At 54.9% G+C, this 21,596-nt stretch overlaps 1 protein-coding gene, 1 long non-coding RNA gene and 1 other non-coding gene across 3 annotated transcripts in view; 2 read left to right on the top strand and 1 right to left on the bottom strand.

Annotated features, from left to right (window-relative positions):
- Nucleotides 1–21,596, top strand: part of LOC144736716 (uncharacterized) — a 501,200-nt gene that overhangs the window by 118,505 nt on the left and 361,099 nt on the right. The gene's annotated exons all lie outside the window — the stretch shown is intronic.
- Nucleotides 1–21,596, bottom strand: part of LOC144736643 (integrin alpha-7-like) — a 68,135-nt gene that overhangs the window by 35,445 nt on the left and 11,094 nt on the right. The window lies entirely within an intron of this gene.
- LOC144736745 (U6 spliceosomal RNA) lies at nucleotides 20,221–20,331 on the top strand. Its single transcript, XR_013588817.1, has one exon. It is a non-coding gene; the product is annotated as a U6 spliceosomal RNA (small nuclear RNA).

Genomic DNA, 21,596 nt, shown 5'->3' with positions numbered 1-21,596 from the left:
GTGTAGTATACTAGCACAGCACCACCGGTGTGTCAGCAAGCCAAGCCACGACATTTACAATCCGAGTACGACGTTTCGCCAGCAACACAACCAGCTTCACCAGGCGACAGCCTTAGTTATAATCCTCTCCGTCCCCACTACGGGGGGGGGGGGACAAAGGCCACGATGAGTTCCCTCCATTTCCTCCCGTCCTTGGCGACGCGTCGAGCCGCGGGGCCCCCCCAAGAGCGATTTGATCGCTGCCGCCGGCTCGTCCATCGCGGGCCTGCGCCACGTGATCTCGGGTCTCCCAGAGTTTCCTTTTTGCCTGGTGGTGAACGTCCTGGGGGGGGCAATGTTTGGCGCACGGTCCTCGTCCGTTGTCTGAGAACTGTCCGATTCCATTCGAGTCTCCGCGTGTCTCGTTGTCTCGCGTTCCCCTAGGACGTCCGCGGTGTTCTTCTCCTGCAGGTCGGTGGTGTGTGGATTTTGTTTGGCTGGAAGATGCGCACCTCCGATTGGAATGGTTGGCTACGTACGGTGCGAAAGAAGTTTGACGCACGTACATACACCGCACCTCCGGTTGGCACGTTCGGCTACGTACGGTGCGAAATAAGTTCAACGTGCATACGCACAACACACGAACATGACACACGCGCGGTTCAACCCCCATCAGCCGCCCCCGACAAGGAATCATGTGTGCATTAACCACAATACTTGTATATCAAAATGCAAACAAAAAACACACTCTGATACGCCTTTTGGCGTCCTCTGGTCTAGCACCAAATGAGACGAGGCTCAAAAGAAAGCTGTCTCTGGTGTGGACCAATCAGTTTCAAGGGCAATGCATGTATTATCCGAGTGGGTGGGGAGGGTGGAGCTGGGTGGGGGGTGGGAGGGGTGGGGCTGGTTGGGGAGGGGCTGGTCACCCCGTGGTGCCCTTATAAAACTCAACGTTTAACCTACTCACGCCGGCTTGTGCCCGCCCTCACAGTCGGCCATATTTGCGGAATACACCACGCCGCCGTTGACCCTGGCCATTGACCGAGCAACCCAACGTTCCTACCAGCTCCCTCCGCAGGAATGTGTTTTATGACTGGAGGAAACCGATGAGCTATGAAGTTTTCTATAACGGATGTCCAGTCGGGGCACGGGGTAAGAACGTCACAACAACGAGCAGTACAAACACACGATCGGAGTGCAAAGTACAAGAAAGGTAAACAAATCACCCAAACACAAACAAACACAACACGAAACCATCCCCACCCTACCAGACAAAGCCCCACTCAGGTATTAACTTGTTTTTCAAAAGCGACCTGGCCACAAATGATAGCTCAACAAAAGTGGCTTATCATTTGGGCATTTACAAGCGGCAAAATCATGTATTATTGACGTGCGGGAGGAAAATGAGAACACGCCCGGGAGATGAGCAACGTTCGATCCCGAGAGCTGCGCGCAAATTCCCTTCCTGGTGGCCGTCGAAGACCAGGTGGGGTATTGACTTTGGTGTTGGCCGACTCTCTGTGTTGTATTGCATTACATTGCCAAGTTTACTACGTTTATTCTTGGTTCTTTCGGTAAAGTCACGTAGAAGGGAAACAATAAAATAATAAAAAATATAAAACGATAAAATTCTCACGACGTTTCGACTGCAACACAAGCAATCGTCATCAGGTGTGAAAAAACAGCAAGAAAATTGAAAAAAAAACGCAACTTTTTTCTAATTTTCTTGCTGTGTTTTTTTATTGTTTTATATTTGTATTATTTTATTGTTTCCCTTCTACGTGACTTTACCGAAAGAACCAAGAATATGAATCCCTGCAGTCCCGTAAGCTTTAAATCAAAATTTACTATGTTTGTTTTCTCATTCATTTGTACCTGACGATGGTTGCTTGTGTTGCAATCGAAACGTCGCATTCTATTATTATTATTATTAAATTTTATTTATTTCCACGTGACTTTACCGAAACAACCAAATTTTCTGTGCCATCAAAGCCGCGATGTCTACTTCGCATTCCGTGGATCGGGGCGTTGCGTCGTTGCACGCTGTCACGGCATGTTCTGAGTTGACCACGGTCGCCGCAACACGGCAGGAGAGTTTGTTTGTTCACTTTACCATTCGTACATCAGGCACACAGGTTTAGGTTGTGGGACCGCGATCTTCGTGGAAGATCCAACCCCCGGGGATTTGCTGCATAGGCTCTTTCACGAATTCTAGATTTGAAGCTGTCGTGACTGCAAGGATTCACACTCTTAGTTCTTTCGGTAAAGTCACGTAGGTAAAAAATGAAAATTAATAAAAAAAATAAAACAATAAAATCACGACGTTTCGGAGGCAACACAAGTCTCCGTCATCAGGTGGGACCGTCACAGCCAGATTTGCTGCATCAAGTGAGGAATTCCGAGGACGAGAGAGGTGCCCGTGCCATGCTGGGCCCCCCCCCCTAGCCCCCCTGTGCCCCCGCCCCTCCTTCACCACCCACCCCCCCCCAGCCCCCCCAGCTGATGGTTTACAAGTGGCGAGCGGCCGTCAAGACAAACAGCAATCTTCCCCGCGACGACGCCAGGCCAAGGGGCTCTCGCGAGCCCACGCCAAATTGTGACGACCTGTGAAAATTAAACAGCCACACGAACACAAAGATTCTCCCCCCCCCACCCCCTTCCATGTAGCCGATTGCCTGGGGGGGCGGTGTTTAGAGAGAACCCACGGGATGGTGAGACCGGCACCACGCCCGGCCGCCTTTGTCTCCCCTGCCAGTGATGGTGTTTACCCACGCCGCACCCGACTAAGGTACCATCACGCCTCTGAATCGAAGTCGGGTTTGTCCGTGTTCGCGACGCGGTGCGCTAACCGTTGCGCCACCACTCCCCCCCCCACCGCTAACGTGTGCATGCACCAACGTAATATTTTTAGGTTTTTTCGATAAAGTCACGTAGGTAAAAAATAAAAATTAATAATTTCAATTTTTTACCTACGTGACTTTACCGAAAAAACCTAAGAATATGAATCCTTGCAGTCACGAAACCTACAAATCTAGAATCACCAACGTAATATTCATTTGGTATTGGGTGAGTCTGTTTGACCAGTTAGCCAATCGTCGGTCAGTTGATCAGTCAGTCGGTTTGGTCAGCTGGTCGGGCAGTCAGCTGGTCGGCCAGTCAGTTGGTGAGTCATTCATCCGTGAGTTGGGCAGTCGGTCAGCTTTGTGAGCCATCCGATCAGCCAGCCAGTCGGATTGTCTGTTATAAAGTCAACCATTCAGTCAGTTTGTCAGTGAGCAGGGCCAGTTAATCATTCATTGAGTCAGCCAGCCAGCCAGCCAGTCCGTCAGTCTGTCAGCTGCTCTGCTTCTCACTCGGACCCGGATGCGTCAATGGGCCTTGAACGGAGAATGCGAGTGAGGTTTACACAAACCCCCCCCAACCCGAACCCCTCCTCACCTCCGCCAGCTCACCTCCCCCCCCCCGGTCCCCACTACCAACGCTGGCACCGCCCTTGGCACCCAGTGAGGACATGCTAAGGGATCACCTTCGCCAACGCACGCTGACCAGCGTGAAGTATGGGTCACTTAACCGTATCCATCCCCCCCCACCTACCCCCACTCTACCCCGGTGGTCTCATGTCGTCTAAGCTGGTGGTTGAGACTCGGGACACCTCCAATTTGCGCGGTTGGCTACGTACGGTGCGGAAGAAGTTCAACTTACACATACGCACAAAAAGCCCGCAGCATGCGCACACGCACACGCACACACGGGGCCCATCCAGACCCTGTTAGCGAGCACCACCCATTTATATAAAGAGACCTGGGGCAATCGTTTACGTTTCGTGCAATGCGTTTCGTGACTGTGACCAGGCCATGTATCCCATAATGGAGGTTTTTGTTGGGTTATATCGCGTGAACATAGATGTGTCGTTCAACAACGCCACCACCCGACACGGCCAATAACCAAGGTTTGTTCACGTTAACAGAATGTGGCCAATTCGTTACTGGCACAGCACACTCGTGGTGTGTTGTTGGAGAGTGAACCCACTACAACATTTACAATTCGGGTGCCGTGACATTTCCTCGGTAGTCACAACCAGCATCATCAGGCGACATCGTACTAACGAAGCATCATACTCTCAAACACACCGGTGTGCTGAGCTAGTAGCGAGTTGGCATGTTTTGTTTACGCAACAAAAAACTTACGATTTGGCTGTGCCGGGTGGTGGCGGGTTTCACGACGCATTTGTATTTAACCCAAAAGAACCCCTGTCGTGGATAATATTGGAGGCCAAATCCTACATCTTAAACATGCCATGATTACGCACCGCTTTGTACCGTTAACTGCCTTTTAAAATGCACCGGGCGTTTTTTTTGTTTTAAACTCGATGAATGCGACATCCGCCGTCAACGCAGGAATCCCGCATTTAGCGCTCTCTGCAGCTCACTGGGACCATCAATGCCGTCGTAAACGCCACTCGACAGCTGCCCTTCATTGGCCAGACCAAACCATCACCATCGCCAACAACAACATGGGAAGGCGCGCCTCCTGCCGCCGTGCCAGGCTAGGTTGCCTCGGAGTTACCATGGGGGGGGGGCGGCTGGGGCAGTGCCGGATTATCGTGGTAGCAAAAGTAGCTACATATATGTAGTAGTAGCTACTACTATGTAGTAGTAGTAGCTATTACTAGCTACTAGTAGTAGCTACTACTACATATGCAGTAGTAGCTACTACGTAGTAGCTACTACATATGCAGTAGTAGCTACTATGTAGTAGTAGCTACTAGTAGTAGCTACTACTACATATGCAGTAGTAGCTACTATGTAGTAGTAGCTACTACTGCATATGTTCACGTTAACAGAACGTGGCCAATTCGTTACTGGTACAGCACACCGGTGGTGTGTTTGGAGAATGAACCCACTACAACATTTACAATTCGGGTGCCGTGACTATCTACTAGTAGTAGCTACTACTGCATATGTAGTAGCTACGGGCCCCGCACTTTCAAGCGCCCCGCGCTAAATGCTTTCAAGCGATCAATTCCAGTTCAGTGATTCTGCACTTGCTCTACTGCTATAGTACTACACCGCCTTCAACTTTCATGAACGACTGCGTGTTTAAAGTTAGCGATTTGTCGTATTATCTGGCTGTACAGCAAACGAACAAATACATTTACTTTACTATGCAAGTAAAAAAATGTGTGTTTTAATTTTATTTTTATTTAGGGCCCCTTTATAACATATGTTACGAGCCCCACACTTAGCTTAGCCCGGCACTGAGCGGGCGGGGGGGGGACCAAAACTCCACCACACCCGGGCGGTACAGTGCAGGTTAAGGGTCATCAATTGCAGCCCGAAACGGAGCGAGCTTTGAACCCAAGATGGCCGCACCTACCTTGCTACCCACCCCGCCCTCCATCCCCCCCTTGTGCAACAGATCGGCACAGGAGGCGAACATCTCTCTCTGCGCGAAGTCTCCCCGACCGCAAATCAACTCTCGCCGCCTGGAGATTGCAGCGTTGTTTTGTCTCGATGGCTATCTCCGTCCACCGCTCGTCCCCGTTTGCTAACCCGCGTCTCGCACGCTTGAAAACAATGACGAGACGCGCCTGCTATCGAGCTGGCTCTCACCTTTAGGGCGCCGCGGTGACGATTTGCTCACTTCCTCGCCTGGTATGCAGGAGGTCGTGGGTTAGATCCTGTCCCCCTGATGCCCGTACGCATGGAATTCTGCGTGTTCTCCCCGTGGTCGCGTGGATTTTTCTCAGGGCCCTGCGGATATTCCCCTCCACGCTTGGAATTGTCATGCGTTTTGAGTATTTTACTGCGATACATTTCCACGATGATGATGATGAGCCGCATCGTTGATCTATCGTTTATGATAGCCAAGGTGGCTTTTGAAAGAGAGCTATATGGCTCAGTGTGCCCTACCTGGTAAAATACAATAAAAATTGTTTCGTTTATAGTTTTACCTGGTGGCAAGTGAAGGAATGAACGAGTTTATGGCAGGTGTGGGGAAACTTCGGCCCGCATTTCACACGGACCACAACCACACACAGCCCTACCACGTACGACGTTAATTCTGCCGCTGCTGCACTAATCGGGTAGCAGACGGGGATATTTTTTGTTCCTACGCGGAAATAACGCTGCCTCTGTCATTTTAGCGCCGTGCTCAGCCGCTTTTGTAGCCGCAAGCGGCCTCTTGCAGCGGCAGAAGTGGCTGGGGACGTGAGTCGATGTTTGTCTGGCGAGAGGTAATTGGAACGTCCCAGGTTGAGCAGATTCAACCAGTGGCGTAGCTAGGATATTTTGCGCCCGGGGACAAACTATCAAATTGACGCCCCCCCCCCCCCCGGTTTAATCACATACCAAAATGTAATTACATGACATGTAGGCTGTGTGTGGCGGGATATAGAAACTTTTAGGTTGAGGTGTAGATTTGTGCAGTCGTTTCAGGCTGCCGCGCCCGCCGCAATAAGTTATAATGTAACGTTGTAAGCCTCAATTTGGCGTCCCTTTACCTTGGCGCCCGGGGACACATGTACCCCCCTGCCCCCCCCCCCCTAGCTACGCCTCTGGATTCAACTGTGCGCGGTGAACGAATCGATTTGGTTAAGTCATCATCATCATGATCAGTCGTGCGTATGTTGAACTTCTTTCGCACCGCACATAGCCAACCTTGCTAATCGGAGGTGCGGGGGAAGGACAACAAACTAAACACGAAAAACTGTTCTAAAGAAATGTTCAAACTCGATGATTTAAAAGTGCATAGCTCCAGTGGATTACTACTGTCGGAATGCAAGAGCGTTCCAGACGGCCACATAAGCGCATCTGAAAGTGCGCGATGCGGCGACCGTCTTTGTTCGATGGTTGACGAAAAGCCGCTTCTGCTGCGAGGATGACCACAGTTCCCGTGATGGAGGTTTATGCTCCTTGAGATCAGCGAGGTGTTGTGGGTTCATTCGCGGCGAGTGCGTTGTGGGTCACTCTACTGCTGGATGAAGGATGAGAACCCTCCCCCGAGCCTTCACCATCGCTCACGATCCCGCGATGCAATAATAATCCACCCGGCGCCTAGACACCGGCTCATTTCAGCGCTCCATCTCCTTGCTTCGACATCCTCTCAAGCGATTAGATCGAGTCTCGGGCCATCGTGCCTTTCTGCCGCTTGCTCGCCATTCAAAGCGATGCACGTCGACTGTGATGGCTTCCACGACGATCGCCACGTGCTGTCGAATCAACACGACGATGGCGGCAGCGACGATGACGCTGGCGGCCCCGTGACGGATGTCACCACCACACCACCCCGGCCACCGTCCCGTCGCGCTGTCTCCCCGGCGGTGTCGAGCGAGCGGACACGAACGCCCCTAAACGATGGCACCTCGAGCCCTGTCCCGAGCGTCTCCGCTCCAAAGGTCTCCCGCATTTATTGCCAACGGCCCCGACCGACAGCGGTATCGCTCGCGCATCTCCCATCAGGGACAGTGTGCGGAGTTGGGGGGGTGGGGGCAGCCGAGAGGGGTGCTCAGCGCAGAGAGGGAGCGATGAAATCAGCCTGTGGATTGTTGCTCCGCAAGATCGTGGGAGATGGGTGCCGTGGTGGCTAGGAGATGTTAACTACCTCGCCTGCTATGCAGGAGGTCGTGGGGTCGATCCTGACCCTGACGCCTGCTGTATATTTGGTACTCTTTGGGTACCCTATATATATACATGTGCCTCTAAATAGCTCTCTTCATACGCTCCAGTAATTTTGCTGATTTAATTTAGTTGTTTTATTTTATTTTGTTTTCACCTACGTGACTTTACCGAAAAAACCAAAGAGTATGGATCCTTGCGTGTCTCTTTCTCTCTCCCTGTGGTCACGTGGATTGTTTCTCCGGGTCCTCCGTTTTTTTTCATCCACATTTAGAATCAAAGCGCATTACGACCACATGGCTTCTATAAATCTCCACGTGATAAGCGACTCCACGTGATGGCCAGGTCGCTTCTGAAACACATTCCTGCGGAGGGAGCTGGTAGGAACGTTGGTTTGCTCGGTCAATGGCCAGGGTCAACGGCGGCGTGGTGTATTCCGCAAATATGCCCGACTGTGAGGGCGGGCATAAGTCGGCGTGAGTAGGTTAAACGTTGAGTTTTATAAGGACACCACGGGGTGACCAGCCCCTCCCCTCCCCACCCAGCCCCACCCCACCCAGCCTCTCCCCACCCACCCCCTCTCCACCCTCCCTTCCCCAACCAGCCCCTCCCCACCCAGCCGCTCCCCACCTCCCCTCTCCACCTAGCCCCACCCCTCCCATTTTTGAATCCTTATTGAAGTGAGGGTGGTGACGTAACGGGGCTGTGCACGACGGCTTTGTCTGAACACAGCCAGCACCCGCTGCGAAAATCTGTGCTCTAAAATCTAAATCATGACCGTAATCTCCCAATTATAAGACGTCCAGACAGACAACGATCTCCCCTCCCCGCGTAGCCTCAACAGACTGTTGGGGCAAGTGCTGTTGTGGCCAGCACCACGCACGGCCGCCTTTGTCTCCCCAAGTGGCAATGTTGCGTAATAATTTGAGGCCGAGTCCACTTAGGGGAGGCCCGGCACCGGTTCAGAATAAATCGTCACCGTCTGTTGGTGGTCGTGAACTGGAATCGAACTCGGGTGGCCGGGTTCGAGGTGCAGCTCGCTTCACCCGCTACGCTACCGCTGCTCATCGCGAACAGACCCAACAACACTCAAGCGGCGGCGACGTCTCCACGGCGTTTGTGCCAGGCTAGGTGCACGTTGAGGCCACAACAACGGCGATAGCAGCGTTCATTTCGTCACTAAGTGGCGGCGATGGCACCACGGCGCCTGTGCCAGGCCAGGTGCACCTTGAGTGTCGAAGGCTCTCTGCTGACAGGAGGAGGTCACCGGACAGACCCAGCAGGTGCCATGGGTTGACCGACTGAGATGACCGGTAGATGCACCAAGCTGCGTTTTATCCGCCCGGCGCTCAGCACGTTGTTGTGAGCGTCGCTCCTCTGCCCTCCGTTGCTGTCGTAGGGCCTCCAACTGATTAGTAGCTTCCATCACGAGCCTCCTCCAGAGGCCACACACGTACGTACGGCGCGAAAGAGGTTCAACGCAGGTACACACACCGCACCTGCGATTGGCTACGGTCGGCTACGTACGGCGCTAAAGAAGTTCAACACACGTACACACACCGCACCTCCGATTAGCGCGGTTGGCTACGTACGGCGCGAAAGAAGTTCAACGCACGTACATAAAATACGAGAGTCGGCCCTCATTTAAGGCGTTGCCACGGTAACCCGTGCCAGGCCTCAGCAGGTACGGGGGGAGGGGGGGGGCAGTGAGGAGTGGGGGGGGGCCACAAAGCGCCCTTTGTTGATCGCTAGCGGCGAGAGTGGGGGGGGGGGCGGTGCGGGACTTGTGTGTGTGGGGGGGTCTCTCTGGCACCACCGAGTGATGGAGCAGTAGCTCCAGATGGGCTCCGCGGGGGAAAAACGGCGTGAAACATCCCCCCACGCCAAACACCGCCCCACCCCCCCATCTCGTTACCACCGCCGGCTCCCAACATCTTGGCGTGACGATTGAACAAACGGAAACATTTGAAGAAGGGGGAGGGAAGGAGGGAGACTCGAGGCGACGCTCCTGGCCGGATATTAAATACAAACAAACAAAAAACACGAGAATTTGATCCCGCGATGTTTTGTTGTGGCTGCGTCCAAACGGGGACTTGTGCGACCCGGCTGGGTCGCCTCTGTTGGGGCGAGCGCTCATCTGTTCGGAGCCCTCGATGGGAAGAGAAAGACGAGGAGGTGGAATCGGTGGAAGAGGAGGAGGTGGAGGAGGAGGAGGTGGTGGAGGAGGTGGTGGAGGAGGTGGAGGAGGTGGTGGTGGAGGAGGTGGTGGAGGTGGTGGAGCAGGAGATGGTGGTGGTGGAGGAGGTATAGGAGGTGGAGGAGGAAATGGTGATGGAGGAGGAGGTGGAGGAGGTGGTGGAGGAGGAGGTAGAGGAGGTGGTAGAAGTGGAGGAGGTGGAGGAGGTGGTGGAGGAGGTGGATGAGATGGTGGAGGAGGTGGTGGAGGAGGTGGTGGCGGAGGAGGTGAAGGGAGGGGACTCTAGGGGGGGGGGGGGCAAAGATAGCGGTGAAACCGCCGGTGCTCTGCCGTCGACGTCACAATGGAGCGATCGCGACAAACAAAACTGTCGCAGTCGGCCAATCAACGTGCGAGCCGCGCCCGTCGTTGGCCAATCGCGCGCCGGACGGGGATGTCCGTCGGAGGCTCCCGCCGCGTGCCCCGTCCGCGGGCGTCGTCCGGGAGGCGAAGTGGAGCCCTCGCTGAGCGACGAATCCGCGTTGAACTCTCCCGGGTTCAAATTGAGTCCTGGGAGAAATCCGGCCAACTCGGGCCCCCCCCCCACGAGATCAACGTGGGCCATCTGGAGTCAACTCAACTCAGGCCGTCTTCTGCGCGATCGACTGGCAGAGCAAGTGCCAAGGGTAATTGACGGTGGAGTAATGAGCGGCGCAGCGGTGAGCGGCACCGAGCGATGAACCCGGCCCAACCCGAGTTCTATTCCTTGGCGGTGACTACCATCAGTGGCGAGCGCTACCTGAACTGGTCCTGGGCTATCCCCTTCACCGAGCCCGCACCCACCAGGGGGGTGGAGTACGGTACCACAACGACCCATGGCACCTACATGGGAGTGGGGTTACGACGGCCTTCATCCAGCAGTGGATTAAGTACCCCACGAGTAATTGGCCACAAACAACACCGGCACGGTGATGTTTGTGACACGGCTGACGCTGTGATGGGGGTAAAACACATTCCTGCGGAGGGAGCTGGTAGTAACGTTGGGTTCCTCGGTCAATGGCCAGGGTTAACGGCGGCGTGGTGTATTCCGCAAATATGCCCGACTATGAGGGCGGGCACAAGCCGGCGTGAGTAGGTTAAACGTTGAGTTTTATAAGGGCACCACGGGGTGACCAGCCCCTCCCCACCCAGCCCCACCCTCCCCACCCAGCCCCTCCCCACCCTCCCCTCTCCACCTAGCCCCTCCCCACCCTCCCCTCTCCACCCAGCCTCACCCCTCCCATTTTTGGATGCACGACGGACGGACCGACACAAAAATCCCCTGTGGGCTGGTGTAACCAGGAGCTTCCTACCAGTATAAGTAAACAAATGACCACGTCATTATTGTTTTGATCGGCGGGTGAGTGAGCGTCGTTGACCGGTAACGAGCCACTACTCCATGGAAGCACGTCCAGTAGCCTCACGCGGATGTGGAGATCCGCTAGCCATGCTGCTCGACACGCAGAGAGGGCTTCAGCCCCGAGACGGTTTAATTGCTTGGTCCATAGTGTTTGGGTTTCATGGCCACTCGTCTTCATCGTCGCGGGTCTACGCACCTCCATCCCTCTCAAGATTCGTCCTGCGTCTGGCCTCAATGTGGGCTGCTGCTGCGGCTGATGACCGCGAAACGTCGGACACGAGGTACAAACGTGAAGCAACAAAACAAGCAAAGCCTCTCCGGCTCACCACCCCCACCACTCTTGCGAGGATTCCACGTTCCCATGACGGGCGCGCCTCTCGTTAGAAACAGGACGCTGCTGCCGTCCCATGAAGGGAGAGGGGACACGCGCGTGTGCCTGGCGCGGCGTTCAGAGCGGGAGAGGAGGCGCAGAAGAGGGGATTGTGACGAAGCGGTGGGGTGGGGCCGTCCATAAATGACGTCACGCGATTTTGGACGATTTTTAACCACCCCCCCCACCCACCCACCTTGTCACACGGCGTCACAAAAAGTCAGACCCCCACTCAAATATGACGTCTCAAAGCTCTGCCCTCCTCCCCCCCAAAAAATATTAAACATTATTCAAATCGCTTTAAACTATTGTCATTGTAGTGCGTGTTTAATGTGGTGCTGCACTCTGATGTTGTAGGATAAAATATTTATAAAAATTTTAATTAATGAAATATACGCTGCCAAGCCTGGTGGTGCCCATTCAGACGCTGTCTTTCCGACAGACCTGTTCTTCACCTGAGAACGGCTGTTTGCGTTGTGGCCGAAACGTCGTGAGAATTATTTTATTATGTTTTATTTTTATTATTTCATTATTTCCCTTCTACGTGACTTTACCGAAAGAACCAAGAAGATGAGTAGAACGTGTTGTCGATATTTATGTAAAGTTGCGCATTTTACGTGACGTCACATTTCTCAAACACCCCCCCCCCTCGTCACACATCGTCACAAATGTCTGACCACCCCCCCCCCCCTAGGTGCGTGACGTCATTTATGGACGGCCCCTAGGGGGAGGGGGGAGGGGGTTGATGCGGGAAACGCAGCTTAGCGAGGCGACATTCCTCACCGCAGCTGTCGCAAACACACTAATTGGTGGATATCTGGCACCCCGGGGGAGGAACGTGATACTCGCTGGGGGGGCGGCTCGACTGCCCCCTCTCCTTTGTCTTTCACAGCTGCCCCCCCCCACACACCACCACTACCCCCCCCCACACCACCACCACTCCAACATCACGCACCCCCGCCACCGTCCCACACAGCACTAGCAACCGAACAACGAATTCACTCGTCGCTAAGACCGCCAAACCTGCCTCCTCCTCCTCCCCCATCGCTCGCTCGATCGCTCTCACACTCGCTCGCCCTCTATCTTGGACACTATTAAACTCGCTCGCTCACTCGCTCTCTCACTCGCTCATCTTACTCTCTCACCAGGACCATCACCACAGCCAGCACTCCCAACTCAGCTCATACTCGTCGTCACCCCCCCCCCCCGCCTCCCCCCCCCCCATCGCTCGATCGCTCGCTCGCTCGCCCTCTATCTTGGACACTCTTAAACTCGCTCGCTCACTCACTCGCTCTCTCACTCGCTCATCTTACTCTCTCACCATCACCACAGGCAGCACTCCCAACTCTGCTCACACTCATCGTCACCCCCCCCCATCTCCCCCCCTCCCTCCCCATTAACAAGGCGGTCTCCCTCCCTTCCCTCGACCCCCTAGCAACGCGGAGACAAAGAGCCGGGTCCCCGCATGGCAACGGTCGCCTAGGCAACACGCCTCGAGCTTCGCAACGCACGCGGCTCGAGTCGCCCAGCGCGTGCCACGCGGTGTCGGTCTGGGGGGGGGGGAGGCGCTGGCGAGACTCGGGATCCGCTGTCGCTGTGCAGGGAGGGAGGGGGGGGGCGGCGATGAGATCCTTTGGGCAAATGCCTTTTTAACGGCGAGGCAATGAGTGACGCAGCTGAGATGGGGTGGCGGGGGGAGGTCAATTGATTCAGGGTTCACGTTGCAACCTCCCCCCAGCCCCCACTCCTCATCGCCCGAATCAATCATTATTCACAACGTCGACATCAGAGCGCCGGCGGTTTCACCGCCTTCTTTGCCCCCCTCCCCCCCTAGAATTTCCTCCCTCCGTCCCTTCACCACCTCCTCCACCTCCTCCTCTACCACCTCCTCCACCTCATCCTCCACTACCTCCTCCACCTCCTCCTCCATTTCCTCCTCTACTTCCTCCTCCTCCACCTCCTCCACCTCATCCTCCACCACCTCCTCCACCTCCTCCTCCACCTCCTCCTCCACCACCTCCTCCACCACCTTTACAACACTGGGTGGGATTGAGGGCGTCTTGTACTCGGCAGAATACGGCAGTAATGATGATTCAGAGCGGTGATGATGATGATGTTGTTGTTGATGATGACGACGATAATTGATCACTGTTCCTAACCGAAGTCAATGATGAGGAGCATTGCTTGTTAACACATCCCTCCCTGCTGCTTTCGCTCCGACCACAACTTTCAGGCGCGTGAATCACTTTCCCTTGAGCCGCGCGTCACCCAGAGACGCGGTCACATTCCGACATCGTCATCGTCGTGGGCAACCGCAACCGCGATCTACCCGCTGCTGGATGAAGGCCCCTCTGTGTGTCTCTCTCTCTCTCACGTTCTTGCGTTGCGACAATTCACCCATGCCCCTGGTTCGCGGGCACAATTCATCTCGCTCCGTGGTGGGGTAATGGCTGTGTAGGGTGATGGGTGGGTGAGTGAGTGGGTAGGTGAGCAGATTTCGATTTAAAGCTTTCGTGACTGCAGGGATTCATCTTCTTGGTTCTTTCGGTAAAGTCACGTAGAAGGGAAATAATAAAATAATAAAAATAAAACATCATAAAATAATTCTCATGACGTTTCGGCCACAACGTTTCGGCCACAACGCTGCTTGCGTTGTGGCCGAAACGTCGTGAGAATTATTTTATTATGTTTTATTTTTATTCTTTTATTATTTCCCTTCTACGTGACTTTACCGAAAGAACCAAAAGGTGAGCAGATGCTTGGGTATGTGGGGGTAGGTGGGTGGGTGGGGAGGCGGCTGAGCGGGTAGGTATTTGGGTGAGTGGGTTGATGGGAACGTGAGTGGGTACATGGGTGGATGGGGTGATGGGTGAGTGGATAGGTGGATACGTGAGTGGGGAGTTAGGTGGGTGGGTTATTTGATGGGAGTTGGGCTATTGGGTGGGTGGGTGGATAGGTGAGTGGTTATTTGGGTGGGTGGGTTATTGGTTGGGTGAGTGGATTGTGGGTATGTGAGTGGGTGGGTATGTTTATGTAGGTGGGTGAGTGGATGTTTGTGTAGGTGGGTGGGTAGGCTTAGGTGGGTGGGTGAGCAGGCAGGCTCGGACAACAAAGATAACGATCCCCCGTGTAGCCTTAGCAGACTGTTGGGGCAAGTGCTGTTAGCGAGCACCTATAAAGTTCGGCATGGCACGCGAGGGGGTGGGTGGACAGTACCACGCACGTAGTTTTTTGTCTCCCTTATGGCGATGTTAACACACCGCACCAGGTCTCTCATTTGAGGCTGAGTCGACCTAGGGGGGGGAGGGAGGCCTAGGACCGGTTCAGATAATCGTCACTGGCGTTGGCCGTGAGCTGGTGGTGGGGTACGGGTAGGGGGTAGGAGCGCAGCGCGCTAACCGCTGCACCGCCGCTCCCCACACTCACTCACTCACACGCACAACACCTCCCGACGAATTTGTCTTCACCTGCTCAGACAACGCCGAGCCGCATTCCAGGGAAAGTGTTCGAAGCAACACGTCTTGGGGTTGCACGCGTGGGCGGAGCGGGCGGCGTGCGGGCGGCGGGGGGGCAGACGAGGTGTAGGGAGGGTTTGAGATGTTCCTCTTGTGGGCAGGAACGTCGGCAGGCGGTGGGAGTGAGCGGCTAGCGGTATTTCTTTTTTCTTCCGACAAAGCGCCGGGCACGCAGAGCGCGCAGCAACGACGGTGCAGAGTTGGCTCACCTTGCAGCCGGCATCGCGCGCTCATAACCTTCTTCCACGCACGCTCACAAAGACAAAGATCCGTCGCATAGCCTCAACGGGTTGTTGGGGCAAGTGCTGTTAGCGAGCACCTGTGTAGGCCGGCACGGCACACGAGGGGGTGGGTGGCCAGCACCACGCGCGGCCGCCTTTGTCTCTCCAGCGGCGATGTTTACACACCACACCAGGTACTCATTTGGGGCTGAGTCGACCTACGGGAGGCCCAGGACCGGTTCGGATAATCGTAACTTGGTGTTCGGCTGTGAGCGGGAATCGAGCTTGGGTCGCCTACACCACACACACACAGGCAGAGAGTCGTCATCTCCAGCGGCAGTCACGTGACGGGGGGCATCATCATCTTCACACGGGGGACCCCGTCACGCGGCACGACCAGCAGGAGGCCCAGACGCAGGAGCCTCCCCCTGACCTCTGACCTCTTGCGGCTCAACTCACGGTGCGAGGGCATTCATCCTTCCCGGCCATTCCGTCAATCACCTACAGGACGAACGCCTCACCCCACCCCAAAAACGCCAGGCCAGTGTAGCGAACTATTGCTTGAACTGCAATTTTTCGTACAAATTTATTTTAACCAGGCAAGGGCCCGTCTGAGCTTTGTGGCAATTTTTTATTTTCAGAAGCGACCCTGGCCAACACCAACGGTAGTAGCCCGACCAAGTGACCTATCATCATCATGGTCATCGCGTGGTAATGTGTGGCAGCCACACACTCTGAACGCGTGACGTCGATTCTAAATGTGGAGGGGAAAAAACGGGAAGTGCCCAGAGAAAAAATACCCACGCGGACACGGGGAACACGGGGAGAGAGAGACACGCAAACCCCTAATATACAGCAGCAGGCGTCAGGGTCGGGATCGAACCCATGACCTTCCTGTAGACCAGGCGAGGTAGTAAACATCTACTAGCCACCGTGATGATGATGAAAGGGACACGCAAACTCCAAATATACAGCAGCAGGCGTCAGGGTCGGGATCGAACCCACGACCTCTTGTACACCAGGCGAGGTAGTTAACATCTCCTAGCCACCGTGATGATAATGAGAGAGAGACACACAAACTCCAAATATACAGCAACAGGCGTCAGGGTCACGGATCGAACCCACGACCTCCTGTATACCAGGCGAGGTAGTTAACATCTCCTAGCCACCGTGATGATGATGAGAGAGAGACACGCAAACTCAAAACATAGAGCAGGCGTCAGGGTCGGGATCGAACCCACGAACTCCTGTATGCCACCGCGCTAAGAAGGGCTAATTGACCATATTTCACCCGGATCGCCAGTTCGTCTCGGTGAACGAGACGCGCGCCAGGCCCGGTTGAAGGCGCGTCGCTCGCCGGCCCGCTGTTGGCCGTGGCCTGGAATTGAATTCGGTCTTCGTCGCCGGAAGTCACGGCTCAGCGTGCTAACCGCGGCGCCGCCACTCCCCTCGTGGCACGCGCAGCGGCACGGCTCGAAGGTGAAGTGACTCGACAGCGCTCGTGAGGGTTGGGGAGATTTTTTGCCGAGCCGGTGGTTTCACAATGATCACCACAAAAGTCCCGTTACTCCACCATCGTGGTTGCTCCACCATGGGAGTTGCGCCACCATGGCAGTTGCTTCACCGTGGCAGTTGCTCCACCATTGCAGTTGCTTCACCATGGAAGTTGCTCCACCATCGTGGTTGCTCCACCATGGGAGTTGCTCCACCATGGCAGTTGCTCCACCATGGCAGTTGCTCCACCTTGGCAGTTGCTCCACCATGGCAGTTGCTCCACCTTGGCAGTTGCTCCACCTTGGCAGTTGCTCCACCATGGCAGTTGCTCCACCATCTGAGTTGCTCCACCATGGCAGTTGCTTCACCGTGGCAGTTGCTCCACCATGGCAGTTGCTCCACCATGGCAGTTGCTCCACCATGGCAGTTGCTCCACCATGGCAGTTGCTCTACCATGGCAGTTGCTCCACCATGGCAGTTGCTCCACCATCTGAGTTGCTCCACCATGGCAGTTGCTCCACCATGGCAGTTGTTCCACTGTCGGAGCTGCTCCAACGTCAGAGCTGCTCCACCATCGGAGTTGATCCACCGTGGCAGTTGCTCCACCAGGCCGAGTTGCTCCACCATGGCAGTTGGTCGGACTTGTGCGACACAAGCGCAGGTGATGAGGCACGCGCTACAATCGCTCAGCACGCTCCGTGTCAACGACGCTCTGAAGAAGGGCGATTGCCCGAAACGACGCCTTCATTTAAGTACCCCGAGGTCAAGGTTCACTTCCTGGGGTGATCGGGATTTTGCCTGCGCTGTGCAGCTCTCGCGAGATCTGGAACGTGTTGTGCCTTTGCAAATACGACGATCGGAGTCGTGGGCTCGATTTAAGTCCCGTCTTGAAAGCTTGCCTCTTGAAACTGGCCTCTACGCCCCACTGGTTCTGGCCGTTTATCATGGTTCTGGGTTAGTGAGTGAGTGGGTGGGTCGGTGAGTGGGTGAGTGAGGGGGTGAGTGAGTGGGTGAGTGAGTGGGTGGGTAAGTGAGTGGGTGAGTGAGTGATTGAGTGAATGGGTGAGCGAGTGGGTGGGTGAGTGAATGGGTGGGTGGATGAGTGAGTGGGTGAGTGGGTAAGTGAGTGGGTGAGTGGGAGAGTGAGTGGGAGAGTGAGTGGGTAGGTTAGTGGGTGAGTGGGTGGGTGAGAGAATGAATGGGTGAGTGGGTGAGTGAGTGGGTGAGCGAGTGGGCGGGTAAGTGAGTGGGTGAGCGAGTGGGTGAGTGAGTGGTTGAGTGAGTGAGTGGGTGAGTGGATGAGTAGGTGAGTGGGTGAGTAGGTAAGTGGGTGAGTGAGTGGGTGAGTGGATGAGTAGGTGAGTGGGTAAGTCAGTGGGTAAATGAGTGGGTGAGTGGGTGAGTGAGTGGGTGAGTGGGTGGGTGAGTGAATTAATGGGAGAGTGGTTAGGTGAATGGGTAAGCGAGTGGGTGGGTGAGTGAGTGGTTGAGCAAAATGAGTAAACTGGCCTTTACCCCCCTCCAACTGGTTCTGGCCATTTGCCCAGCAGGTTATGTTTACTTCCTCGCTTTCCACACACAGTGGCGCATCGATGCAATGCGGCACTTTACAAAAGTAAATGATTATTATATGTTTGCAAAGCGAGGTCACGTCTGGTTACCCGCCTCGCTTGCGCGGCGGCGGCGGTGGCAGCTGCCGAGTGAAAAGTCCCCAACGACGCGGCAACTTCGGCTTTTCCGTCGGTTCGCCGAGCTCACGTTGCTCCCCGCCACCCCCCCCCCCACTCCGCTTGTCGGGTCGGAACGTCGGCGACTTCCGCTTAGCGGAGAGGACGGTGAAGCGTCGCGGGGCAACGAGCGTGGAAAAGCCACGTGGAGTTCACGAGAGGTCACGAGCTCCTCGACCTCGCGAGAGACCTCCGTCGTCGGAGAACGTCCGTGGTGAGATGTTAACTCCATCGCCTGGTACACAGGAAGTTGCGGGTTCGATCCCGATGCTGACGCCTGCTGCTGTATATTTGGAGCTTGTGTGTCTCTCTCATCATCATCATCACGGTGGCTAGGAGATGTTAACTCCATCGCCTGGTACACAGGAAGTTGCGGTTTCGATCCCGATGCTGACGCCTGCTGCTGTATATTTGGAGTTTGTGTGTCTCTCTCATCATCATCATCATCACGGTGGCTAGGAGATGTTAACTCCATCGCCTGGTACACAGGAAGTTGCGGTTTCGATCCCGATGCTGACGCCTGCTGCTGTATATTTGGAGTTTGTGTGTCTCTCTCATCATCATCATCACGGTGGCTAGGAGATGTTAACTCCATCGCCTGGTACACAGGAAGTTGCGGGTTCGATCCCGATGCTGACGCCTGCTGCTGTATATTTGGAGTTTGTGTGTCTCTCTCATCATCATCATCACGGTGGCTAGGAGATGTTAACTCCATCGCCTGGTACACAGGAAGTTGCGGTTTCGATCCCGATGCTGACGCCTGCTGCTGTATATTTGGAGTTTGTGTGTCTCTCTCATCATCATCACGGTGGCTAGGAGATGTTAACTCCATCGCCTGGTACACAGGAAGTTGCGGTTTCGATCCCGATGCTGACGCCTGCTGCTGTATATTTGGAGTTTGTGTGTCTCTCTCATCATCATCATCACGGTGGCTAGGAGATGTTAACTCCATCGCCTGGTACACAGGAAGTTGCGGTTTCGATCCCGATGCTGACGCCTGCTGCTGTATATTTGGAGTTTGTGTGTCTCTCTCATCATCATCATCACGGTGGCTAGGAGATGTTAACTCCATCGCCTGGTACACAGGAAGTTGCGGGTTCGATCCCGATGCTGACGCCTGCTGCTGTATATTTGGAGTTTGTGTGTCTCTCTCCCAGCGGTCGCGTGGATTTGTCTCCGGGTCCTCCGGTTTTTCGCCTCCACACTGAGAGTAGTTGGCTGCTTTAAATGTCCACGTGATGAGCCACTTCGTGGTGCTATCATCTGTGGCCAGGTCGCTTCTGAGAAAGAGCTACGTAGCTCAGTGGGCCTCACCTGCTAAAATAAAAATCGCAGTACAAACATCTCCCGCCCTGGAGCTCACGGACCACAACCCCTGAACCTCATCATCCACACACGAACCATGGCAGCAGCAGCAGGAGCTGATGATGATGATGATGATGCAGATACGCGCGGATGATGATGATGATGACGATGATGATTCACACACAGGAAATTAAAAACTATCCGGTGCAGTGTGCAGCGACTGTGGTCTCCGCCCAGAACAGAAGCACCTCAGGACGCGTGACCACAGACGCAAGCCCACGATTGACAAACAAGAACGAGGAGGCGTCACGCATGTACGTACGCACGTTGAACTTCTTTCGCACCGTACGTAACCAACCGTGTAAATCGGAGGTTGCAGGGGAAGGACCACAAACTAAAAACACAAAGAGCAGTTGTATAGAGGTGAGCTCTCTGTGCCTATACTAAAATTGGAACGATACAGAGAAGATTAGCATGGGCCCTGCGCAAGGATGACATGCAAATTCGTGAAGCGTTTCAGTGCCTTCCTAATATGGGAAGGAGGAGCGTTCCAGACGGCCTCAGAAGCGCACGTGAAGGCGCAGCGCGATGTGGTGACCACCGCAATTTGTTCCGATGGCCAGCAACAAGCCACGGATGACCGCAGTGCCACGCAGTGCCATGTGTTCACGTGTTCACGTGGCAGTGCCACCTGTTCTGCTTGTTATTTTCGTTTCCGGCCCCTTGGCTGGGTGGCTACCGTTTTGTTTTGCTCTGGCTCACGGGACATTGAGAAGATAAAACATAAAATAGATCGCAGTAAGGAATTATAATTGGCGAATGCTTTCGCCAACCTCCCATTTTGCAATCACGCGGTCGTCATAGCGACCGTCGGACGCAATCTACGTGAAGCGAGCGAGGAAGTCAATGGCGGAAGCAGCGAAGTCTGCGCTGGAGATCCGTGTGGGCGACGCGGACGCGACACGGGGCGATGCAGGGCGATGGACCGATCTCCATCCCACATTCCCCGACACGCTGCGGGAAAAGATTCGGGTGGAAGGACACAACGGCTGAACGCGAGACGAAGTGTGTGTGTGTTAGTGTGTGAGTGAGTGAGAGCACGTGGCCTGGCACAGGCGACGTAGGGACAAATGACGGTGTTGGTGTGAGTGAGTCCGTGGGGAGTGGTGGCGCAATGGTTGGCGAGCTGTGTTACGAACCCGGCGATCCGGGTTCAATACCCACTCACGGTCAACACCAGTAGTGACGATTATCTGAAGTGGTCCTGGGCCTCCCCTGGGGTGACTCAGCCTCAAATGAGTACCTTGATGCGGTGGGTTAACATCGCCACTGGGGAGACAAAGGCGGCCGGGCGTGGTGCTAGCCACCCAAACCCCCTCGTGTGCCGTGCCGGCCTTCACAGGTGCCACTCACTAACAGCGCTTGCCCCAACAGTCTGTTCAAGCTATACGGGGGATTTTTAGTGAGTGTGAGTGAACCGAGTTCAACACACGGCCAACATCCGTGACGACACTCTAAGCCGGTCCTGGGTCTCCCCTAGATCGACTCAGCCTCAAATGAGGAAGTCCAGTGCGCTGCTGACCATGTAGCCCATGTCACCGTTCCGAGACAACCAGATGCATCACAATCGTCCCTAAAACGTTTGAGTCCCCGGCCACTTTCCCACCGCTCGTTCGCAGCACCTCGCTCAGCACAGCCTACGTGGCCCACTTTCAATGCCGGCTCATGCTGAAAGTTTTTTTCCCGAAAACCCGGGCCGACGTTCGAGCGAGCCACCGGACTGGAGTTCGG

This window comes from Lampetra planeri, chromosome 62 (assembly GCF_965212315.1).
Source record: "Lampetra planeri chromosome 62, kcLamPlan1.2.h2, whole genome shotgun sequence".
In the NCBI taxonomy this organism is placed as follows: domain Eukaryota; kingdom Metazoa; phylum Chordata; class Hyperoartia; order Petromyzontiformes; family Petromyzontidae; genus Lampetra; species Lampetra planeri.
Note: the sequence above shows the minus strand (reverse complement) of the source record. Positions and strands in the feature narration are given on the sequence as shown.